The 27,192-nt window shown below is 38.7% G+C and overlaps 1 long non-coding RNA gene across 1 annotated transcript in view; it reads left to right on the forward strand.

Moving 5' to 3' along the window:
* The window catches only part of LOC135322778 (uncharacterized), a 357,083-nt gene that overhangs the window by 318,308 nt on the left and 11,583 nt on the right, over positions 1–27,192 (forward strand). Inside the window, exon 4 of the long non-coding RNA XR_010383616.1 lies at positions 747–900. This is a non-coding gene — a long non-coding RNA (uncharacterized LOC135322778). The remainder of the gene's footprint in view (positions 1–746; positions 901–27,192) is intronic.

Below are 27,192 nucleotides of genomic sequence, written 5' to 3' on the forward strand. Positions count from 1 at the left end.
TTAATGTAAGGACTTTTGAAATATTTCATTTCCTTTTACTCATTCATTTGGAATGCGATCAAAATGAAGTAATTCATTTAGTGGGGCTTTGAAAAATGTTACTGCAGCCTTCATATGTAAAGCATTACTATTGTTACTAGAAGAAATCAGTCCATAAACATTAACCATGATTTAAAAAAATCAATATTAGGGACATGTTATTTAAATTCAGCAGGAATAACGGAACAGTTTATAATGAGTGCTTGTATGCTGTGATTCTGTGATCACTTGTGCCCATAATAATAGCAGTATTTATCACTCGTTTAATGTTGTGCTGAGTCCTTTGTATTTCACATCCTGCTTAACATTCATCACATATCTAAGAATTCAGATCTCAATTTTACAGGTGAAGAACTGGAAGTTTAGAGAAGTTAAGTGGTTTACGCAGGATTACACAGTTCATAAGAGACCTGAGTCTCTTAGACGTTCAAACCCATGTCTGGTTGACTCTAGACCCTGCTCTTGACTTTAATCTTTTCCATATCCTGTTTTCCACGTTGCCTCCCACAGAGATCCCTACTCCCTGAACTTCCTATGTGGAATCTTGGCCCTCTGCATTTCTTGTTCACTCTCCTTACTTTCAATATTTTGCAGTGTAAGTGTTTAGGGGAATCAGAGTGATCTGAAATATTTGACTGTTTAAAATGCATGGTAAGGTGTGATGATACAAGTTATCCAAAACTCAATACCTGTGTCCTTGCATTCAGAGGTGAAGTGGAAACCAGCAGTACTTTGTCCTCACAGTGACTGATCCTCAATTGTTGATGAAAAAGCAACAGTTGATGTGCTAACTATGATGCCTGTGTGCCACCGCTGTATTCTCTGAGAATAAATGGCCATCATCCTTCTCAAAAGAAATCAGTAAGTACTACCATATTTGTTATTTTTCATAAAACACAGATATCTAATTTTAGCACACAAAAGATCATGAATAACCTTGTTAATTTTAAAGATGAGGACCAGAAGAGGTGTAACATATCCAAGGATGCAAAATCAGCATGCAGAAATCGGTTGTCCTTCTATACATTGATAACAAGCTGACAAAAAATAAGAAAACAATCCCATTTTCAATAGAAGCAAAGGAATAATTTACTTAGGAATAAACTTATCTAAGGAGCTAAAAGACTTGCAAACTGAAAACTACAAAACACTGATCAAATAAAGAAGACACAAGAAAATGGAAAGATACCCTATTTTCAGGGATTGGAAGAATGAATACTGATAAAATGTCCAATTTAATCTACAGATTCAATTAAATTTCTATCAAAATCCCAAAGACATTTTTTTACAGAAATAGAAAAAAAATTCTAGTATTTTATTTACATGGAACCACAAAAGACTCTGAATAGCTAAAACAGCCTTTAAGAAGAGCAAAATTAGAGGCATCACACATCCTGATTTCAAAATATATTACAAAACTACAGTAATTAAATCAGTATGGTACTGGCAGACATATAGGCAAATGGAACACAATAGAAAGCCTAGAAATAAACTCATGCATATACAGTCAACTGATCTTTGACAGGGATGTCGTGACTACACAATAAGGAAAAGAGTTGTGTTTTCAACAAACGTAGTTTGGAAAACTGGATAGCCACAAGCAAGAGAATGGAAAATACACAAAAATAAGCGCAAAATGGAGTAACAACTTAATATAAGACCTGAAACTCTAAAACTATTAGAAATAAAAATAGAGGAAAAGCCTTACAACAGTGGCCTAGACAATGCTTTCATGGATATGACATCAAAAACATAGGCAACAAAAGCAAGTGGGACTGTATCAAACCAAAAGACTTCTACACAACAAAGGAAACATTTGAAAGAGTGAAAAGGCAACCGATGGAATGAGAGAAAATATCTGCATGTCATACACCTGATAAGAGATTAATTTCCAAAATATATAAGGAACTCCTACAACATCAAAAACAAAAACAATCAGAAAACAATAACCTGATTTTAAAGTGGGCCAAAAAATTGAGTGGACGTTTCTCCAAAGAAGACATACAAATACATAAACAACAGGTAATGAAAAGGTACTTCACATCACTAATCACCAGGGAAATTAAAATCAAAACCACAATGAGATATCACCATAGACCTGTCAGGATCGCTATTATTAAAAAACAAATAAATTAAAAGACCAGAAGTGTGGGTGAGGATGTGGAGAAATTGGGACCCTTACACAGCACTGGGAAGACTGCAAATTGGTGCAGCTGCTATGGAAAACAGTATGGGATTTCCTTACAAAATTAAAAATAGAACTACTATGTGGTCCAGCAATCGCACTTGCGGTTATTTACCCCCTCAAAATGAAATCAGAATATGGAAGTGAAATATATATATATATGTTTATATATATATATATATAATGGAATGTTATTCAATCATAAAAAGGAAATCCTGCCATTTGACAACATAGTTGAACCTCCAGAACATTATGCCAAATGAAATAAGTCAGACAGAAAAAGATAAATACTGTATGATCTCATTCATATGTGAAACCAAAAAAGTTTGGAAAAGCCAAATTCATGGAAATGGAGAGTAGAATGGTGGTTTTCAGAAGATAGGGGATAGAAAAAAAAGGGGAAATGGTGGTTAAAGGGTACAAACTTCCAGTTATAAGTTGAATACTTCCAAGGATATAACGTACACCATGGTGACTATAGTTAGCAAAATTGTATTATATAGTTAAAAGCTGCTAAGAGACTAGTTCATAAATGTCCTTATCAAATACACAAAAATGCAAGTATATGAGTAATAGATTAACAATATTGTAGTACATATTTTGTAAAACACACATGTATCAAATCACCTTGTGTATGTCTTAAATTTATACCATGTTATATGTCAATTATGTCTCAACAAATCTAGGGGGAAAGAAGGTTAGAAATACTTAAAGATATACTGGTGTGAGACCAACTATCTGTTAACTGATACAGCAGTATTTATTTCATTATTTTATCATTCGCTAGCTTTTCCAAGTCATCTGCTATGAAGATCTCAGTATTTTCATTTTCTAGTCCACCAGCTTGGTTAATCAGCCAATACTGAGATTGTGTCTCTATTTTATGAACCTGAATTTTGAATAGTTATTATGGAAAACAATTTGTGGAGGAAAGAGAGATGCTCTATGTCTCTAAAGTAACAAAAGGTGAGAGTAGAGCCAATGCCTAGACTTCCATGCTCCTCTGTCCTGTGTTTGCCTACGCTCAAAAAAGTTAACCTCATTTCCATCCTTTCATATTTTCTATCATATATTTATATTGTCCATTTGTTAATAAAGATGTAAAATATTGATAAATATTTTAGTTATTAATCACTACATATCAATTAGAAACTTACCATGTGCCAGCCCCTGTATTTGACTCTACTCCAGGGGTTGAAATAATTTTTAAGAGTCTTTTTCAAAGTCATCAGCCTTATGATTGAGACCAAGCTAATCATAAATTATATTGGTAAGGTTGTTCATGTGACAAGGAGGGGTGGCAAGAAGATAACAGTTAATGGAAATCTAAGTTATGTAAAGAGAGTGAGGGATGGTGGAGGGGGAAGGGAAGTTAATTGGAGAAATGCCACTGAAGTAACCTCGAAATCCTACAGCAGACCTGTCAGTCATACACAGGAGTGTAAAACTGAGTCACTGGGGCCCCAACTACTACCTTGGGGACACACATATTTAAGATATGGTCATTGTCATTTAGACTTTGCAATCAGAGACGGTGAGCTCTGTCTAATACAGCCAATCATCTGTTCAGGCATGTCTCCAGCCAGTCAGCCAGAATGTTGTTTTTATTGTTGTTTGCTATTGACAATATACCTAGATCCCCTGTTGTTACAGAAAATGATGGCCAGTATAGAGCATTCTTTCACGTGCCTGAAGTCTGCCATTGAGTCACTAAATAATAGATGTTACAGTTTGTTTTTTAAATTCCAAGCAAAGGTTTCATTCCTCTAGATCCAGCAGCAGCTACTGACTGGAAATGCATTGAATTTAGAAAAGTGGTACCTGGGGTTTTAAATACATTTGCACCATCTGAAACAGCAGGAATCTCACAACACAATTCCCACTGTGAAAATGCACCCTGGGATAGAGTCTATGTTTACCCTACATGGAAACCAAACTATTAGTATAGAATTATGAAATCCCTGGGGACATGATTAATATAAATGGATTTATATATACAGGTAAATTCTATTTTAATATTATGCTTATGGGTAAAATCACTTTAAGAATGCCAAGTGAGTGTCATCCAAGCAGGTAAATGGAAATTTTATGTTCTATTCTTCATAAAGCTGGCAAGAGAGAATGCTTCTCTGAGCTATAGAAAATGAATAAAAGCAGGATTGGCTGTGATTCCAGACCTGCCCATCTTTTGAGAGACTGACAGCACTGGCGCTCTGAGTTTAAAAATCAAATCTAAGAGATGGCATACACATGAATAAATCAGCATATTTTAATGTCTCCAGAATTCACTGCTTCGAACCCCATTCTTCTCTTAAAAAAAAAATTAAACATAGATCATTTACATGGGCAGGCCCTAAATGTTGTGATTATTCATTCAGAATCTAAAAGAGGTCTCCTGTTAAATATTAATTTTTGGTGATAATGGAGAGAATTATGCCTATTTAACAAACTCCAAGCAGTGCTATCAGCAGGAAGGTATTTAGTAGATGGTTTTGATTAAGGTGATAACAGTGAACTTTCTATATTATAAATTAAAATGAAAAGCCAAACAAGTAACCAGTATGATGGCTATTATTTCTATACTGGTAAACATTTAGTTTTTTTCAATGACATCATTAAAATGTGAATAATTGCCACTTCTTTCCATGCTCATGAATTTTCTATCACAAGTTTTCTCTTAAGTTTAATATTATTGAAAACCAAATTATCTCCAAGAGAAAATAAGCAGATCAATAAAAATTTCTGCGAGTGTTCTGAGCTCTTCAGAAAGAAGACTTGCTCTCAGTATGTAAATGCAATGGGTTTACAGAAGCGATTTCAAAAATGAGATGATAAAACAAATAGGCAAAGCTCACTTTGCTTTGACTAATTTGTAAGTCTTAAAGTCAGATTTTATTCAATCATAATTCAAGCCCTTGGAGTTACTAATTTGACTCTGTTGTTGATGGAGGCAAGAATGTTTATTCATGTGTGAAAATTATTGGTAAACCATAATGGACTGAAGCACCAGAGTAGACTGTTCATTAACTTTTACAGTTATATCACCACAGACAACCCAAGACATTAAAGTGATGTGTTTTACTTGGATTTGTATCCCTTACAGAGGATTAAATGCCTTTAGCACATGTTAAGAACCTACTACCTTCTTTTGGTGGAAACATTTCATCTTCCCTCTGAGGAAGTATTCTGCTTTTCCATTGCTCAGTCTTGATGGAAATGAGAATTAAAGAGCCCCTTCCCCTCCCTGCCCTGGACATGTGACCTAAGCTCAGTCAGTCAGCCTCTCCTTCCTGGGAATTAAATGCTTGGGAATATTGTTCTTCCTAAAACTTGGTTATTTAGCTTTTCCTTAGGTTCTCTTAGTCATGCCATTTCCTCCCAATAAAACCCTATATTGTTTCAATTAACCGGATCTATTTCTGTTGCTTACAGCCAAAGAACCTAGACACATTAAACCATAGACCTCTATTGTTGGCAGGGACTGAAAAAAATGTAGGAACCCCAAGAAACTATGGAAACAGAGAAGAGATGGTATGAGAGAAATGCACAAGCCACATTAGGCTGGGTTGGTACACCGTCTGTAAAAACAATGAAGGAGAGCCTGAGGGATGGTGTAGTGACATACACATTGGAACAGGAGTCAAGAAACCATAGTCCAGTTCACTTATTTCATACTTATTAGAGCCAGCAGTAGAATCAAGGCATTCTGAATTCCAATTCCAGTTTGCTGTGTTTGTGTCATACTCCAACTTCCTATAAATTTTGCTTTCACTCTTTTTAGGCTTTTGATGTACTAAATTTATGGCTGCTTCCAGAATTAGACTATATACTCTCAGTAATCAAACATGTTTTCCTGAAGCTGAGCCATAGATGAACATGAGCTGCAATATTCTTCCCTCTGACTCGCACCTTCCAACCCTCCGAGCTTGGCATCTGTTCATTTGCAATGTTTATTTCAATTTTTTCTTCTTCAGATTTTATCCACTTTATCTGTATCTGTCCCAAAGGAAATGATTGATGTTCGCAAAATTACCCTAGCCTCCAGGTTGAGGAAGTTAGGCCCATGACTCATGGAGTCGGACTTGCTGGCAAAGGAGATAGGGATAAAACAGATTAGACGAGGTACTGGATATTTATTCTAGTTTGGTAGCTGAATTGAAAAATGAAATCTAACCAGAGTCAACAAGTACTTTATGGAATATCTGTACTGTTTCCAGCGCTATTCCAGGTCTTCTGAGAACTAGCAAGACAAAAACTACTCTTCAAAGCAGTGAAAACTTTTTATAAGAAATTGACTACATGCTAACAGTGAGCTAAATTGTATGTGACATACCACAGGGCTATATTCTCTCTGAGAAAGTACCTCTTCCACTGGTCATAAAAGCTCAGCCACAAAATGAAGACTATTAAAAATCAAAGTTGGCCAGACTCCAGTGACTATGAATCCCCACTATGGAATTTAAAAAACCTAGAGCCAAAAAGAAGTCATGAAACTATAGGTGTAATTTCCTTCGAAGAAGCTCAAAGCCGTTTAGAGACAATCATTCGTTTTTCGAATCCATTTCTCTGAAAGAGAATTGAGATAAAACCCTAAATTCATACTTTTTCCCCTCAGAGTATGAATGGAAAGAAAAGGTTAGTAATGGCTTTAGAAATGTCTGACAAAGTACAGTTAAATATCAGTGTCATGTGCCCTTCAGTGGCCATGGGGAATTTTAGCATAAGAGTTGGGACCTCAGTGCTTCTATCCAGCCTGGCCGAGTACCCATCACTCTCCAAGTAGAATTGTGAAACTGAAGGAAGACCACTCCTGCAGCAAATTCATCCACTTTGCCCAATGGCAGACATGTAGTTTTAGCAGGGGTAAAAGCTGGGTCAGCCTGGTAGATAACAAAGTTTAATGGGGGAAGAAAAAAACATATCAAGTCTAATCTTGATTTTGCTGTTTGTTGGATGTGTGAACAAATTATTTAATTTCCACATCTTTAAAAGTATGAGCTCCATAGTGGACTAGATATAATGAAGACCCTCCTAATTACAATGTTGGATTTTATCTGAAAGTTTTAAGAAGTTCATTATACTATTGACTAAGTGAAAAATCTTCTGAGGCTGAAAACCAAGTGAAAGAGACAGCATTTTCCTTGGAGTCACGTGATGAACCTTGAGATTTGAATTTTGCTCTTGATGCTACAGAGATTCTAGAACAAAGGAGAAAAGCCCAGGGCGCACCTGAAGTGGGGAAATCTAATAACGAAGACTACATGAAGGCTGCACTGTCCTTATTTTGAGTCATAAAATGCCTTAAAAAGTTCAAAAAATTGTTATCCTATAAAAGGAAAAAAAATCCATAATTTAAAATTATATAATTTACAAGTAAATTTTAAATATACTTCCAAATAATTTATGTAGAGGTTGTCTATATACCTAACTTTGTCTAGAATTATCCTGATTGTGTCTATTGTCTTCATATAATTCATGATAGTACATTCTTTCATTCCCAAATATGTCCTAATTTAGACAGTAGGGTATATGATCATCCTACTGGGGACACAAGAAAAAATCTATAATTTTTTAAATACTTAGAACTAAGCAATGAAGATCTACTTACAATGGAAAATTATGAAAAGCAATACAAGTGATAATTAGAGGAAAAATTATGCCCTTAAATTCTTATAACAGAGAAAAGGTAATATTTAATTGGCAGAAATGCCATTTCTAGGTATATGCTCTAGGCATTATATTTGCTATTGAAATTTTAAAAGGGACAATTCTGGTGGTTTTTTTTTATTGTATGTATTTAAGCTTTAAGACTTGATAATTTGGTACCTGTATACACTGTAAATTATTCACCATAATCAAGCTAATTCACATATCCGTCATCTCACATAGTTATTCACTATGTATTTACTTCTCTGTGGTAACTCTTAGGATCTACCGCCTTAGCAGATTCCAGGTATATGGATGGCATAGAGTTGTTACCTACAGTCACCATTTTATACATTAGCGTTCCAGAATTCATTCATATTGCATAACTGACATCTTTTACCCCTTGAACATCTGTCCCATTTCCCCATCATCCTAGCTCCTGATAATCGGAACCATTCTACTCCCTGCTTCTATGAGTTTGACTGTCTTAGATTCCATATGTAAGTGAGATCATATAGCATTGTCTTTTGTCTTTCTGTGTCTGGCTTATTTTACTTAGTACAGTGTCTTCCAGATCCATCTGTGTTGTTGCAAATGGCAGGATTTCCCTCTTATTTAAGGATGAATAATATTCCACTGTATGTATATACCACATTTTCCTTATCCATTCATCTATTGATGATCATATAGGTTGTTTCCATATCTTGAGGAAAGATATGGAACAATGCTGCAATGTAGTTTTCTCTTTGAAATGCTGATTTCAATTCCTATAGATAAATACCCAGAAGTGAGATTATTGGGCCATATGATAGTTCTATGTTTCATATTTTTAGAAACTTCCATACTGTTTTCCATAATGGCTATACCAATTTACATCCACCAACAATGTATAAGGGTTTGCCTCTTCTCTACATCTTTGACAACACTTGTTACCTTTATTTTTCAAATAATAGACGTAACCTGTGTTGAGGTGATATGTCATTGTGGTTTTGATGTGCATTTCCCTGATGATTAATGATGTTGAGCACATTTTCATACACCTGTTACCAATTGAGAGTCCATTGACTGCTCTAGGAAAACTGGACAGAACAATTAAAAAGACTTAAAGAAAAAGAATATGAAAAAATATATATATATTAAAAAACAGATTTAAAGAGCATAAAATGAATTATTCAGACAGCAAGGAAAGATTCAAAGAGAAAATATCAGGAAATTCTCAGAGTTTCCACAGCAACTTTTGAAGTCAGAAAAGTGGATCAAGTTTTCTAAATTTTTGAGGAAATGTGACATTCAATGATTTATTCACAATCTTACCTTCAACAGACATTCTTAAGTCTGCAAGACTGGGATATATAATGTTTGAAATAGTTTTGAAACTAACTACTTGATTATAGCTCCAGTTAACCAATAGAAAACCAATAATAAAGAACTCGGGAATTAAACAGAAATGATAAAAAATTGAGAATAAACAACTCCAGAAATTATTATTACAGAACAGAATGTATGCCTTAAAAAAATAAAAATAATAGCATAACAAATAAATATTGAAAAAGAGGAAGAAGACACATAGTAGGGAATGTAAAAATACTAATTGCATTATTTAATAATAATTGATAATTGCTTAAATTGGTATTATAATGACATTAATGTTTTTTCAGTTACTTTTTCTGCAAGTATTTAATGAGGATCTATGCCAAGCACTGTTCCAGGGACTGTTTAGGTGATACAGTGGTAAATAAGACAACTTTTTCACCAGTACTAACCTCAGATTCCAGAGGAGTTTAAAAATACACAAGTATTCTCAATTGGCTTGTAAAAATAAACTTTTAATTTTAGAATAGTCTTAGATTTACATAATAACTATGAAGATAGTACAAAGAATTTCCTATATACTCCACACAGTTTCCCCTATTACTAACATCTTACAGATACATGGTACTTATTTCACAATTAATGAACCAAAACTGACCCATTATTATTAACTGAAATTCATAATTTAATTCATATTTTGTACACATTTTTTAGTTTTTAACCTAATGTCTTTTTTTCTGTCTTGTGATCCCATCCAGGTACCACATTACATTTATTCATTATGTCTCCTAAGATTTCTCTAGGCTTTGACCGTTTCTCAGGCTTTCCTTGTTTCTGATGACTTTGATAATTTTGCGAAGTACTGGGCAGACATTTAATGGAATGTTCCTCACTTGTGATTTTGTTGTTGTTGTTGTCATTTTTCATGATTTGCCTGGATTTATGAGTTTGAGGTGGGGGAGGACACAGAAGTAAAGTGACATTCTCCTCATATTATATCAAAGGTGTATACTCTCAGGACACCTTATCAAGACACCTTATCACTGTTGTTATTTTCATGGATCACCTGCTGAGGTATTAGTGCCAGGTTTCAACTGTAAAGTTAATCTCTTTCCCCTATTTATGCTGTTCTCTTTAAATATTTTATTTATTTACTATTGTATCATTTTATTTTATTTTATCTTGGTAGGGGGAGGTGATTAGGTTTAATTTATTTTTAGAGGAGGTACTGGGGATTGAACCCAGGACCTCAAGCAGGCTAAGCATGCGCTCTGCCACTTGAGCTATACCCTCCCCATGCTGTTCTCTTTAAAAAGAAATCACTATGCACAGCCCACATTTAAGGAGGGAGAGTTATAATTTGCCTCCCCAAGGACAGATTATCAACATAAACTATTTGGAATTATTCTGCTGAGAGATTTATCTTTTATGCCCCATATCATTATTCATTTATTCATTCATTGGTATCATTAAGAATCCATAGATATTTATTTTATACTTTGGGTTATAATTCAACACTACTCAATTTATTTTGTTGCTCAGATTGTTCTAACTTTGGCCATTGGCCATTGTCTCTGTGACATACTCTCACTCTGTGTGTGTGTGCGCGCGCGCGCGTGTGCGTGCGCGTGCACGTGCGCACTTCTTTGGTACTTCCTTACTTTCTGGTACTACTTCTGGCATTCCAGGCTCATCTTCTATATTTCCTGCCCTAGTCCTAGATTCAAAGATACAGTCCTATTTCCGAGGAATCTTTTCTTTGTTTTTATTTTCAAAAAATATTACTAGAAATCAAGATCTGAGTGCTAGATGTGCTCGTTGCCCCTGGTGTATCATTACTTCTAGGCTCTCACTAACATATGTGTTTATACTAACCTGTGTATATGCACATGTTTATAAGTATTTCTATATGTGGCCATCTGTATTTATATTAAACTAATCATGAGTTCATTTTGTCTGCAGCTCAAATCTGTTACCATGTTGATCTTCCTAACTTCTCTCCCTTCTTATCTTTAATTTCCACTCCAATAGTGAAAAATCTGGTTCCCACCATAGCCATCCATTTGCTTCATTGTTCAATTCCAGTGTGTGTGTTTGTGTGTGTGTGTGTGTGTATAGTGGTTTTAAAATTGTTAACCTGTACCACCACACACCACAACTTTACAGAGGTTAGTGCTTATGTACAGCTCCTTTTCCCCTTAGTTATTCAGAGTACATTTATTTCCAAAGCTAATTGTTCAATCTCCTCTTCCCCAACCCTCCTCAGTGAAGTTGTTCCATACATGTGTAATACAGTTAGATTCTTTGCCCACATTTTGTATTCCATCCTAAGATCCCTGAACCTCCTAAACGCTTTTTTAAAAAATCTATACATTAAGGTTCATTCTTGGTGCTATAAATTCTTCGGGCTTTGACCAATGTGTAGTGTCATATATCCACCATTACAGTATCATATGGAATAATTTCACCCCCTAAAAATATCCCCTGAGCTTCACCTGTTCAACCTTCCCTTCCAGCCCTGGACTCCTGGCAACTACTTCTCTGTTTACTGTCTCTAGTTTTTCCTTTTTTCAGAATATCATATAACTGGAACCATTCAGTTTGGAGCTTTTTCCAGATTGGCTTCTTTTATTTAACAATATGCATGTAAAATTAACCTATGTCTTTGGTGTGATAGCTCTTTTTTAAAGCATTGAATAGTACACTGCTCTGTAGATGTACTGCAGTTTGTTTATCCACACAACTATTAGAAGACTTCTTGGTTACTCCTAGTTTTTAATGATATGAATAAAACTGTTATAAGCATTCACGTGCAGGTTTTTGTGTGGAAATAAATTTTCATATTGCTTGTGTACTATACTAGGATATTGTCAGATCATGTGGTAAGACCACAGATAAAACTAAACTATCAGCCTTCAAGGAGTTTATTGTTAAGCATATACAGCAAGAGTTAAGAAATATTGCGGTGAGAAATAAATGTAAGCATGCTGTGCAGATATTGAAGAAGGGTAAACGTATTTATTATATTTATTCCATTAAAATACTAACCTGTGTGTGGCATTTGGTATAAAAAGGAGGAAGGAAGGGTCAAAATTGTGTAAGAAAATTGTTAAATTCACTTAGTTCTGAAATTCCATAGAGGGCTGAAAATCTGATTGAAATTAACAGCATTTGACAAGGGCAGGAAAAACTGGAAAATTAAATTTAAGTGATGAAGTTTAGCACTATGCCTGATATACTAGTTAAAATTGAATATTATATATATATTTTATTTATGTATATTCATATTAGCTGCTTGAAATAATAAAATATTTAATGCTGTATTCTAAAAATGTCATTTTCAGTTTCCTGTAGTATGGTTTTCATTTTGTTTTCTCTATTTTGTAAGAAATATGTATTGCCCAATTATTTGAACAGCAATTGTTTAAGCTTTTACATGTATCTTTTTAAAGCAAAAACAATTACGTATAGTATGTGATTTTCAAATGCACACACAAGCATTGTGTTGGCGCATCTGGCTTACTGTTTGAGTAGACTGATGGACTAGACATGCATTACAAGGTTGGAAATACTCTGAAGAAAGTACAGAAGAACAAACAGTAAATAGGGGTAGCCTAGTGGAGATTCAGCACTGACATGATTAAAGCAGATGTTCTGGAGCTAGTCAGAACATTTGCATTGACAGGGTAGTATTGTAAAAATGACACAGTTTTGGAGTTAAACAAATCTCAGCTCAAAATCTGCTCTGCCACTGTGTAAACTTGGGCAAGGTACTCTTAGCTTCACCTGTAAAGTGGGGTTGATAATTGCAGGAGCTGGAATATATCAAGAACTTATTATTGACCAGGCACATGCCAAGCATTTTACTTGAATTAGCTTTTATTAATCCCAGTATCAGCCCTATGAAATACATGCTAATATTTTCCTCATTATATAGACAAGGACCATGAGCTGTAGAAAAGTTGAGAGACTTGGCTACAGATACAGAACTGGTAGGTAGTTGCATGGGCATCTGGACAACGGTCACCTGATTCCAGGTCTAACTTGCTCCAAAGCTTGTTGTGCTTTCTTACTATTCTGAACTCTCCTCATGACCTGAAGAATTCCAAAGGCTTTGAGCAAAGCCTGGTGGGGTTCCCAGCATGGGGTTCCCATCAGTCTTTCTGCCATCCCAAAGACTGATGAGTTATGTTCCTGCTAGCTTCAGCCAAGATAAAGGCACAGAGAATCACTGCTCTATCCATTTCTCCCCTCCTCGTGCCCCAGCCTTCCCCATGACACGTTTTCTCAGTAAGGCAGTTACTCTTCCTACCAGTACCAGGGGCATTTATTACCCTCCCCACAGCAGCCACATTTCCAGCCAGAGAACATAGTAAAACAAAGAACAAGTGAAAGAGATTAGGGTATGTTCAAGAACCAGAACAGTGTTGCCACCTAAGACAGGAGGGAGCAATGTGTTATCCACAGTAGGCACTGGTGAACTGCATAGGGGAGACACATGATGATGATACAGATGTAGTAACCAAGCGTATTCTTCAAAATCAGTGACTGAAGTGGCCGTCCCAATACAACTAGTGTTCTAGGAGAACAACATGTCATGTGAGTTAGATGAACAGACTCTACTTCAGATGAGAACTGCAGACCAGACTGCCACTGAAACACATGCTTGCCTAACAGTTTTCACACATTTCTGGTGAAGGAGAATTGGAAGTTTGTAGCACAGTACATACTTACACTGGATTGTTGTATATAATTATGCTCAAATTGACTGTATGTTTTTCTCATTCCATTGATTGGCTTTTCTTAGTCTCAAATGCATAGAAGCTGACATTCCCTGAGGATCTCCTTTCTTTCAGATGGTGCCATTCATTTTCTCACTTAATTTTCAGAACTCCTCACCGTAAGCCTTATTATCTGAGTATGTAGCTAGAAAGGAAAAGAATGATTTGAACTCAAGTACGCTCTACATCGAACATCTGATTCTTTCTCCTACCACTTGTTGCTGCTCTTGACTTATTTTTTGTAGTCTTTATCAAGTGTTAAGTTAAGAATTCTTCGGGTATTGTTACAAATATCTAGGCTGGATGCACTCCCAATGAACCATTGAAATAAAAATTCAGGTTCCCAGAGGAGGTGATGCAGGTAAGGTGTACCTCTTCTAAAAGATTAATTCCAGAGTTAGTTTCTATTGCAGAGGCCTCTGTCCATCTTTGTAAATTTATCCCCATTTTCTCTTTATAAATATTCTGCTACAGTTAGGCTGTCCACATAACATTCCCTAAATATTTTTTATTCAATCTATAAATCTGCTCATACTTTCCCCCTTGTCCACGGTGCTCATTTTCCTGCATTCTTCTTGTTCATCTCTTACAAAGAGGTCCCTTGAAATCCTCCTCTGACACTCCCAGACACAGTGATCATGTGCCTACGATACTGTTTTATCTGCATTGCCCACATGACAGAAAATATGTCCCCTTTCATTGGTACTTGCCCTTTTTTAGATACATGCCCTGGCTATCCAACGAGACTGTCCATCTGTAAAGGGCAGTCTTATCTTTCTTGCTTATTCCAATATATTCGCGGTGACTGGCTCTCAATAAGCATTCAATTAACATCAGAGGTTGGTGATAGTGAAGGATGGTTCTAATGACGATGGTGACCATGATGGTTATGTTGATTAATATCTTAAAAACTGGTCTGTCTGCATAATCAGGTAATATGAATGAAAAAATTATAAGGGTAACATTGAATACTCATTAGACATTAATCACTATTCTTACTCATTTTTTCCCAAACCCTATGAGTGCTATTATTCTTCCCATTTTAATGGGTGTACAGAGGCTGAGGCACTTTTCCAAGGTCACACACAGTAAGTAACAGTGTTTCTCTGTCCCCCAGATCCCTGCTTTTCAACACTGTGCTGAAATATCATGAGAGCTAAAAAGTCTTGGTGAGAAAGCCAGCCGAGTGCATCAGGGCCCCTCCCAGGTGTGACGGACCAACAACAGAGATCTGACAGTAAAGATTTGCTTCTGAAAGCCTATAGGCACTGAGATTCAGATGGGTATTTTCAACTTTTGGTATTGTAACTTTCCAGGCAATCCTTCGTTAACAACACCTTAGTGTTTATGCCAGTTCAGCTCTGCGAGTGTAACAGGCACAGCTCAGTTTCACAAAGCATCGTGCTCCTGATAAATACAGCCCTTTACAAGATACTTCACATCCAGAGGTAGGGAAAGATGTGTCATCTTAAAAGTTTTAGCACATGATAGGGACTTGAACAAAAATTAGCATAATATAGGGACTTTTACAAAAGAAAGAAGATATAATTGACAAATATAAAACATACTTTATTAAAATATTCTTCTATTGATTCCAAATATTTTTATTTCAAGATGATGGAAACTGTTGCCCTTTCCCTTCTGTCTCCAGAAGTTTCCAGTAACCCTGACCAGGAGAATTGTCAGCTTGGAGTAAAATTGGCCCTTAGCTTCCCTGTTTCTGCTACAAGTTCCTTGGGACATGATCTGCTTTTCCTGGCTTTTTTTTTTTTTTTTTTTAAATTTTGATAAAAAACAAGTTGAAGATTTGGTATAGAATAGTCAAGTATTCTGTTTTCCACTACTTGCACTGTGGTATGTAATCATCACCGTTAATCAGAAGCTCTGAACATCTGGAGACTACATCTTCTGAAATGAAAATAATAAAGGGAACTAGCGTGTTCAGTGATCCGGGCTATTTGGGAGTTACGCCTTCAATTGGAATAGAATAAAGATAATTGAAGATAAACAGTATCTTTTATGTAGCAGAAACATGCAAAATAATTGCTCAAAAATTTAGTAAGTTTGGTCCACTGAATAATGCTTTATCTATATTTTATTTGATTTTTTTCAATCATTTATTAAATAAAACACCCAAAAATCTAATTTAAAACTTCCTGGTCTCTACCTCTATAATTACTGTAGCAAATTAGGCATCCATGTCAGCCAAAAGTTTTAAAACAAGAGTCTGCAATTGTTTCTACTTTTTAAAGACCCATTTAACTCACAGACTACAATGAAGCCTCTCTTGCCAATGTCATTAATGACCTGATAATTGTATATCTTGAGATGAACGTGTTTTAGTCCCATTCTTACAGAATCACTGTGATTATTTTTGGCACTGTTCACCTCTCTCACCTTCTTAAAACTCTCTTCCTTAGACGTCCCCGGTTCATTTTGAACCTAACTGTATTTTCCTGTCTTCTTCGTGGGTTTCTCTTATTTTACCATTCTTAATATTTGGAGCTCCTCAAATTTAACGTTTGGCCCACAGTTTTTATTTTATTTACTCTTCCTCTATCTTGGGTGTTTCCGTGTAACTGTTAGGGTTTGAATCACTACTCATCTGCTGATGGCTCCCAAAGTTACATTTTCAGTTCAGAGAAACCCCTCAGAGTTTCAGACTCGTGTATCTGGAGGCATCCTGATTGTCCCAGGAGAATCTCAAACTCAGCATCTCCAGAACTCACTTTGTCATACTCTCCTCTAAACCTGTTCCTCTTTTCATTTTCTTTATGTCTACACCTCAGTCAATTGCCCTGTGCTTCAAGCTAGAAGCCTGAAAAGCAATCTAAAATTCACTCTCTTTCACACCCCAGCCTCACTAAGTAATTTGGCCAATTTTACCTCACATATAGGTCTCATTTCCTTTCCTTCTCCTTCAACTTGACCCTTTTTAAGATGCCATGTTTCAGACCTTCATCATCCCTTGTCTGCACTGTAATAATAACCTCCCAGTTCTATTCCCTACAGCCAACGTGTCTTGTTACTTCCCCCAGGCTTCCTGAGTGACCTATCTAAGACCCAAAGACATCCTTTCCACAGCTCCCCTTTGTCTCTAAAATATACCGGAAGTTCTGTAGTGTAACCCACAGGGTGTTTGTGATCTGACCTCTTCTTCTTCTTGCATTTCACCTTTTGTGTCTCCCTCCACTTTCCTCTTTAAGTAAACTACGTGTTCCTTCAACATGAAGTTTCGAGAAGGCACAGGCTTCACTGTTCTTAATCTTTCTTTGGTAGGGGATTAGTGAGACAAAAAAACAATTCTTTCTTTTGTGCTAAACACATAAAATATATTTTAAAATAAAGCATTGGTTTTCCAGGGGGAAAAATTAACCATAATTTTGGGTTATTGTAACTTTAAAAATATACATAAAATTTCAGCAATATTGTCTTTAGAGTGATCAGGTAGACAACATCCTTTGTGCTTTATTTTGATTTCTCTGTGTGTGTGTGTGCTCACTGCCTTTTTAATAAGAAATGGTGTGTGAGCACGTGTGTGTTCATCTGTGTGTAGTGTGTGTGCATATGTGACAAGACATGTGAATGATGATGGGCTTGAAGGCTTTTGTGCAGGATGCTGATGAACATTGATTTAATTTCCTGAAATGTAATCCATGAGCTACTTCTCTGTTTTTAAAAAGAATTGGTTCTTAAGCAATGAGAGCTTTTAATGCTGAGTTCTATAATTATTGCAATGTCCCTTCTAACAGCTGTGTTTTCTCTATGTGTATTTTTAGCAGGAGTGCTTGTAAAAGCAGAACTATGTGTCTTCTGCCCAAAGCCCTCTCTACCTGTATGCATCAGTTTTCCTGTCTTGTTTACCCAAGAAATAGTCATCTCACTTACCTTATAGTGAAATGTTGACTTTAAGAGAAATTATTTTAAATGACTAGGTATACTCACCTTTTCTTGATAGGGTCACTTCCTGGACAAGTGCTACATGGATATTTGAATTTTAATGGATACTTGCATATGTGTTAATCTATTTAGGATCGTAACGCCTGGAGATGTCAAGATGTCATCAAGTGTTCTTAAGAGCCTTTACCTCATCCCTGCCAACGTAATCCGACTTACTCATCAGTCATTTAAAGGACTCCTACTCTGTTTAATAAAAGATTAAATCTTGAGTCATTCCCTCACTGTATCTACAGTGTAGCGAGGGAAGCAGCAAGCAAACTAAAATGCTAAGATAATCTATAGAGGATACCACAACTAGATGTCCCCAGTGTGCCAAGGAAGCCAAAAGCAGGGCACTTAGCACCCATGGAAGGTTCAGAGAAAGCTTCCTGGAGCAGAAGCCATATGCATGGAGAACTTAGAAACTTCATCCTGGCCCTGCAACCCAACCCATCCTTCTCAAGGATTATGGAAATATCCATAATCCCTCTCAAATGATTGCTTAATTTGAATGAAAGAATTTGTCATATTGAGTACTAAATTAATTTAATTTTGTCACATTTTATTTCAAAAGAAAAGTTAACAGGAGTTACCCAATAAGCATTCACTGAGCACCTGTTATGTGCCAAGTATTGTGCTAAGTGTCTGGGATATAAAAATGAGTAAGACACAATTCCTTTACTGAAGGAACTAAAATAACTAAAATACTTGAAATAACTAGTAACAAATGTGTAAATACAGTAACTATACAGTTGTTTGTAGGATTATAGAGAAAGTGCATGAAACCCAGTAGGATTCAAGGTGGGGAGTATGAGAAGTAAGGAGGCCAGGAAAGGGCAGGTGCGTGAGGCAGCAGTTGAGCTGAGTAGGTTGAGTAGGAGGTAACCAGAGGGAAGGGCAGTTCCTGGAGGAAGGAACAGAATAAACAAAGTCATGGAGGTGAGAAACATCACAGGGTCTGGAGGAAACACCATCAGGTGTGGTGAGAAGTAAGGGAGGCGTTACGTTTGGGAGGAGCGTCCTTGCGTGGGAGCGTCCCGACGCAGTCTGTGCGCCCAGTGGCTTTGGTGGTAGAGCTGGATCTGACATGAGCATGAGGTCCACCTTGCAGGGTGTGCTGACAGCTATCACCTTGGTAGAAGGTGGGACTGGAGGTGCAGGGGCTGGGGCCAGAGCCGGGTGTGAGCCAGGGCTTCTAGTCTGCTCAGTGGCCGCCACCACCCTGTTGTGGGTGGGGGTGGGTCTCGAGTTGCAGAGCTGAAGCCCTGCCCTGTGGGTCAGGTCTGAGTTGGCTCCATTCTCTCTAAGTGTGTGTTCTCGCCACTCCCAGCTCTGGCACCCGTACCCCAAAGGGGAGCAGCGCTGGAGCAAGAGGGACTGGAGAGGGCACTCGGCCTGGGTCAGGGTGTGGGCTGTGGTGGTCCCGGCCCCAGTCAGAGTTCCAGACGGCTCCCAGTGCACTGCTTGTGTAAGCGCCAGCAATGGCCACCCTCAACCCATTCCGATGCCAAGCAGGGTCTGAGCTGGCTCCATCCGTCACAGCTGTGCAGCCCTTTCCCTACTGTGGAGCTGTGCCACGGAGCAAGTGGGGGAGGGTGGGTGCTGGGCTCAGGCTGGGGCGTGCACTAGGGCAGTCACCAGAAACTGGCCAGAGTCCCAGACTCTTTCAGTCTGTTTCCTCCACCTCGCTTTGGGAGTAAACAAACGTGTGCTGACTCTTCGTGAGCAGAGCCTAGATTGCTTACAGCCCTCCTGGCAGTACCACTGGTTTTCAAGTCAGCTAAAGGGTCTTGTCTTCCTGGCATTGGACCCTAGGGTTGGGGTAACCAACATGTGGCTCAAACCGCTCACTCCACAGGGAGGATCTCCGAGACAATGTAAACCCCCTCCTCTCCTGTGTCCCCTCCCAGGGGCACAGGTCCCAACCTGATCTTTTCTCTTCTCTTCCTCCCCATTTCTGGGTGGATCTTTTTTTTACCGCCTTGATTTTTGTAAGAGACTTTCTGCTAGGCTCCAATTTGTTTTCAGTGAGAATTGCTCCATATGTAGATATATTTTTGATATGTTTGTCAGGGAAAGTGAGCTCTGCGTCCTCCTATTCTGCCATCTTGATCTCCCCTCCATTGCTTCCTAGAGTTTTTGGATAGAATTTTAAAATTTTCAGGTTTATTATTATAAATTTCTCAGGAAATTTTGGCTGTATCCTGTTTCTTCTGGAATTTATTGAGGCTTACTTTGTGGTCCAGTAATAATTTAATTTTTATGAATATTCTGTGTGTGCTTGAAAACATGGTATGTTTTATATTTTCTGTGAAGATGTATATGTAAGTTTTGTCCTATTATGTTGCTTATACATTCTTTATCTTTACTTAGTTTTGTTCACATGATCCACTGTGGACTTGGAGAAACAAATCAAAGCATCCTAATTCTAGTCTAGACTAGAACACCTGCACACTCAGCTTTATAAATGTTGCTGCCATGTTAATTGCTGCCTAGTCTTTAGTGCTACAAATCACCCATCCGCACATTATTCAATGGTTTTTAAGTTTGAATTTCGCTTTGTCTAATAATAAAATCTTTCCACCTCCGTTCCACATTTGTTTGTATTTACCTAGTTTTGCTTAGTTTTAAAACAAATTTTTCATGTTTTTGTTTTAAGTGCATCTCCTGGATATAGCCTACGGGAAAATTCTTTTACTAGGAGGACTAAGTTAGAAGCCATTCTTGAAAATTCCCTTTTACTCCCCTCTCTGCTCTCCTCCTTCCCACTCACTCCCGCCCTCCAAATCCAGCAGCAAGCCTGGCAGAACTCTCAGACCCACCGTTTCTCACTCCAGCCTCCGTAGTCTGGGCTCACATCACTGGTTGTCCAGACTTCTTCAGGAGCCTCCTCCCTGGCAGCCTCTCTCCCTCTCTCCCCTCTTACCAGTGTCTCTTCCTCATGAAAGTCAGAAATGATCTTTTTAAATGCTGAAATTAGATCATGTCACACCTCTGCATAATACATTAAGAATTGGTTCCCCTAAAATTCGAACTCTTAAGTTCATCTGTATGGGCCAAATGGTCTTTCCCGTGACTAATGGCAACCTCATCTCATGACACCATCTCCCAGGTGCCAGATATTCCAGCATCTTGTAGTTCTTCCAGCACAATGTCATTTCCATTCTAGAACTTTATCTATTCTGTTTCTTCTACCTGGATCTCTCCTGGTTCCTCTAATCCAGTTAGCTTTTACTCATCTCCCCAGTCTCAGCTCGAATGTTGCTTTATCAAGAGCTCATTCCTGACTGCCCCGTCTATATTAGGTCCTTCCTGTTATTTATTTAAAGAACATTCTTTTTCTTCAGTGCACTTGCACAGTTGCTACTCACACAGTTATGTGTGTGCTTTTTGTCTCTCCCCCACCAGTGCTCTCTTCTGTCAGGGGAGGGGCTTGCCTCTGCTTTATTTATTCTCATATATCGAGGGTCAGGTGTGGTTCCAGGCAAGTAGCAGTTCCTATACAACTATTTGTTGCAATAGAAACGTTTTCATTGTGTATGAGGAAATTCAGTCTCTGAGAATTTGTATGACTTCGCTTATGCATTAAAACTTTGGGATAATCATACTACATTTTAGTTCTAGTTGAGAGGGATCCTAGAGATTGATAAATTTTCATTACACAAGTCAGTAAAGGTTAAAATAAAGTCAAAGGTTTATATTACTGTCCTAGACATGAGCTGTGCAAACACTGCCCTCTTTAGCCCTTGTTCTCCCGGTCTCCATCCCTCCAAGGCAGCAGCACCCAGACTGGGTAACTGCTCAACCCTGCCCCAGACCTGTTGGGTCATGTAAGTCAAAGAGCACAAATCCTACTTGCAGGGGATCCATTGCTATCTCCACCAACGCTAATATTAGATTTCCTCTTTGAGTCAGAACCTGATGACCTTGAGGAGGTAACAAGGAAAACTCTTTTATCCTGTGAAACTTACAAAATGTTAACGTGAATAGCATCACTGTTATTTTACCACGGGATTCTCTTAAAGGGAGACAGAGAAACTCAAGGAGCTAAAGCAAAAACCAGCATTTAAAAATCTCCCTTTTTTTGGAACAAGAAGTAGAAGACAAGTGTAAAAGAAGAGAAAAGAGCAGACTTTCAAATTACGTTTCATCTTGTGGGAGAAAGAAAAAAAAATCTCCAGGAGCTTCTCAATATAGGAGGTGTGGGTATTCTTGGCCTAATTCCTGTCTAGCACTTCTCTGCACTGTTCCGCCCTCCCCCACCCTCCCAACCCCTCTGCTAAGTTCTCGTTTGCATAATTAAACTGCTTGACAGGGATGCTGAGGGAGCGGAACAAGCCATGCACTGAGCCAAGTGTTCTTCAAATGCCATCCTCACCCCAACACCCACAATGCAAGGGAAGCCGTGAAACCATTTGAAGAGAAAGTGGAAGCTGTATGCTGATATTCAGAACGCCTGTGACATACATTTTATGCACTTGAGAAGTTTATCATGGGCCTCCTGGCCTGAGGGTAGGAAGAAATACTACACCACCAAGGGGAAGGATGAGGACCGGTGAGAACTGAGATGGCACGTTTAAATGCACTGTGCAGCTCTCGGAGCTCATCAGGGGTGAGCCGGACATGTGAGCGGGTAACTCTCTCCATGGTAGGCGTGACGTAGCCCATTGCATTCCAGTCTCTAGAGTCAGGGGTTTGGGTAAATTACCTTCAGGAAACTACTCCTAAGATGCACGTAAGTTATCTCATGGCTGATGATCTCTGAACAAGCGCATATATCTGCAAGAACTTACTAAGAACTTTTTTTTTTTTTCACTCAGATCATTGAAGAATGAGAGAACGAGCTAATTTTGAGTAGAGAAAAGTCCTGGAGAATAAAGGGGAGCTACACCCTCTTTAAGCTTGATCTGAACATAATGCCTCAGGCACGAAGGTGGATGGGGTGGGGAGCAGGCACTTCTCCTTTCCTTCAGCTTTGCCCTAGGCCAGCTCTGCTGATGCTCCCAGTCACCAGATGTTTAACTATTAGTAATGTTAACAGGAAAAATCAGTTAAAATACTTGTGAGTTGTGATATGTCTTAGCTAAAGACTGAATGAAGATGTGGGCCAGAACCCAAGGCAGCAGAGTCCTTCTGGGTGGGAGTTACTGGGCTTCCCTGCAGGACAGACTAACTCCAACCATGTGCATCTCTCCTGAGCCACCCCTGCTGGCCAGTGATTCTTCCACCCGTCATCTGGCGGGCTTTGACCTCAGTCAGGCTCTGTAGGGTGAACCTCAGCATCCATCAGTCCACGCCATGGCCCCTGCTGAGGAATATAAGCTTCATGACAGCAGATGCCTTGTCTGACCTGTGCGTGGCTGTATTCCCAGTGCCTGAACCAGTGCTGGGACATGGTAGGCACTAAATACATATGGGACCCACAAATGAATGAATGAACAAACAAGAAGCTGAAGCAGAAGCTCAGCAGGGTGACCAACTCATCTGGTTTTAAAACGGAAAGTCCTACATCCCAGGAACAACCTCAGTCCTGGGCAAACCAGGATGGTTGATAACCTTCATGCCCAACCACCGGGGTAAAACCCATATGGGTTGGGCATGAGGGCTTATTCAGCCAACAGATGCCAGACACAAAACACCTACTCAGATGGAGCAGAAAGTCTGGTGTGGCAGCCCTTAAGTACACAGATCAACAGACACACACATAATAGGAGATCAGGAAGTGAGATGTTCTGTGAAGAACAATGAAGCGGCATAAAAAATAAAGAGTGTGGGGGGGGGGCACTGTTTTGGATTTGGTGATCTGATCGGCAAAAACCTCCCTGACTAGAGCACTGTTCCTCCCACATGATGTGAACTCTGAGGATGTGTGGGGAGGAGGGGAAAAGTAAATACACAGGCCCCAAAGCAGGAGTACAGTACGCTTGGCTCTGGGAGGAATCGAACTTTGCTGTTTGAACCACTCTCTGGAGTTTCAGGCTGTAGGAATACCAGCCTGGGTGACCATCTCTCTTCATTTGTGCACTCCTGTCCTCATTCACTGATTTCAAAACCATTTTTCAGGTTTCTACTCTCTGCCGCGGCTGCCTTCATGCTGTCACAGGAAGATGGCATTGCCTTGTTCTTGTCCATCCTTTCCCCTGAGGGACAGGCCATTCCCCGATACCTTCAAAGGGGTCTGAAGCAATACTCTGAACGGACTAAAGAGGTTAACCAATGCTGTAGCTGACTAACTTCTACCATTTCGTGGCCTGGGGTCTCCTGCTTTTAGCCCCCCTACTCCATGAGGTTAACTCTTGCAGCAGTTACAGAGTTGGATAATTGAAAGGACTCGTGACATTCCGTAGAGTATACGGCACTCTTCAAGGGCTTTGACAAAGGCAAGGCTACAGCACAACAGGAGAAGGGAAGTGCAGGCACTCCAAGGATCATATGATGCTTAAAAAACCCATGGTCAGATGGACTCTGTGGATGGGGCTGTCAAAAGAGCATGGTTTCCGGGTCAGAGAGACCTTGACTAAAATCTTGGCTCTGCCCCTTAGTAATTGGTTCTTTTGGCAAGTTTCTTCTGTTCTCCAAAGTCGAGGGTGACATCACCTTCTTCATAGAGCTATAGCTATGGTTAAAAAATAATAAAAAAAGAAAGGTGCAGGCAGCCATCAAAGAGTTCCAGATCTCCCAGGTAGAGTTCCCAGGGTCTTCTCTCGATAGCACAGGCTGTGCTTCACCTTTGGCTTTTTAACCTCTAAGACACTTGCAAAGATACTTTGGTCTCTGGAGAGTGAAGGCATTCGTTTACTGAAAGTCTTTTATGTCCTACTGGTCGTCTGGATGACATCAAGCTGCATAACCAGGTAAATCTGGGCAAACCATCATGCTATACATCTTCAGAGAAGGTGGCACAAGGCATATCAAGGGGCATTTGGAGCCTCTAACACGTTATAAATCATGAGCTACCACTTTGTCTCTTATCTTGGCTGAAGGTCAGTAGCAGACTCCCATGTGCTTTTGCCACCGGCACTGCCACTACCCTCAGCACCAAACTGCCAAAATGCAAAACTCCATCTGTGCCCATCTTCTTCCTTCTCTGCCTGCTCGTCTCTTCCAGATCCATAAACTTAAACACATTGATCACCTGATAAATCCTGAATTTGCAACTTCTGCCAGTGTGTCCAACTCTTCACTTAATATCTCTGCTCAGATATCCAGGAGGTCTCTCCCAACTTAATATGTTCAAAATACAACTTCTGTTTCTCTCTCCAGTCCCTTCCCTCTCGCAGGCATCCCCATCTCAGCATGGAGCATGGAAGCTCATCCAGGTATAACCCCCCGTCTCAGGGGGTATGTTCTGGATTCTTGATGATCCACTTTCCCTTACCATCTGCATTCAAATACCAGCACATTCATTAGCTTTCTTTCAAAAGGTTTCCAATTTTGACCCCAACATGCTGCAGGTTAGAGTCGTACTGACAGAACACGCAGAGGGCGGGTATGAGGATAAGAGGGGCTTAGCTAAGTGCAAACTTCCTTTCCTGTGGTCCCAGGTAGGAGATGAGGCTAGAACTTGAAATGCTCAGAAACCTGGGACCAAGAAAGAGAATTCAAGGTGAGGAGTCAGACAGGCATTTAGGGCTCAGGAAGCACACGGCTCCTCAATATGAAAGGAGGCATCTGAAGCACTGGCAACAAGAAAACTTTGAGAGTAAAGCCTCTCCTGCCTCAGGCGGGAGACCTGTGACACACTTCCTGCTGGGAAAAGAAACAGTATGGAAGAAGGAGGCCAGCTCAGGACTAAGAAAAGGAAGAGATGTCAACCCACCTGAGGCAGGATTGTGTTGAGTTGGGTAAGGGTGGATTCTGATAGAAGAGAGTGGGGTGGGTTTACTTTGGTTGAAGGGAAGTTCGTTCCCTAATGCCTGAGATGACTGCAAATTCTACTTATAGATCAACCCCCAAAATCAACTCTTTATTTCAGAAAAACTTCAGATTTATCAGAGGCTTCAGAATGCAAAAGGGTTTGCTGAATTTGGCTTTCTGATGCAAATGCAAACAAAACCATACAATTGTGGGAACCAAATATACTTGCATTAGGAGTGACAATGGACACAGAACAACAAAACCAACATTGTCATAAAAAATACAGTTCGTGAGAGTATTGCTAAATAGGCACTTGGCATCTTATATATTAAAAATGAGTTACTTAAGTCTGTTCTTAGGATTGCTAATAGCAGTGTTGTTTGTAATGCTACACACAGTATAGGACACTGGCTTCTTGCCATCTCAGTTGGGAAGAGAAAGTTCAGTCGCTAATGAGGGTAGCAAAGGATGGAGAACAGCAAAAAGGGGAACCAGCAATAGCAACATCTTGTAACTAATTAAGATTCACATACCGGAAGCATCACATTTTTCCTAAAAGAACACCGGCTGGTATTACTCACTGAGGAAACAGTTGTTGGTGTGCCTTTCAGCCTTAGAGGAAAGTAGCCCTAGAAGTTTTCATTTGCATTCAATATAAATATGACTTTTGCAATAGAAAAGAGATTATACAATATCAAATATACATAAATAAAAATAAAGGTAACTTTAATAGTCAGCCATGCTAACCTTAGAAGTAAGCTTACAAATATGTGATTTACTAAGTAGCTTAGTAACTTGAGAAGTTTTTAAAAGGACAGTAGTGACAAAATATAACTTGATTACATTTACATTTGAACGTATTTGGAGTAGAATAAAATGTAGGCGTTTTTAATGTGATAGCATTATATAAACGGTAATAAGTATTCAGTTATAATAAACTTCTACATGTGTGGGTGTATTAGTGAGGAAAGAGCAAAAAAGTCAAATTTTTTAAAATCTGTGTTGCGATAAAAAATCTGAGTTGCGGAGGGGAGGTTATATTTTAGTGGTAGAGCACGTGCTTAGCGTGCACAAGGTCCTGGGTTCAATCCCCAGGACCTCCATTAAAATAAACAAACATACAAACAAACCTAATTACCTCCCTCCCAAAAAAGAAAATAAGTAACTTTTAAAAAGTTTTTTTAAAGAAGAACAAAATCCTGGGGGGGAAAAGTGGGAGTTGTAATGTACCTATATTTTTATTATTGATTAGTATGAAAATAAATATTAATTGGTAAGAAAACCCACTAAACCAGACTATCTAACATGGTGGCTCAAAAAGACTAAATTACACTGCATTTTAAATGCAACTTGAGCACAAACCTGATTTTCTCTTCGGATATTAATTAAAAAATAGTCTTTTCATGTGTACTTTAGCTATATAAGAGGCTTACC

The sequence above is a fragment of the Camelus dromedarius genome, chromosome 13 (genome assembly GCF_036321535.1).
Source record: "Camelus dromedarius isolate mCamDro1 chromosome 13, mCamDro1.pat, whole genome shotgun sequence".
NCBI classification, from domain to species: Eukaryota; Metazoa; Chordata; class Mammalia; order Artiodactyla; family Camelidae; genus Camelus; species Camelus dromedarius.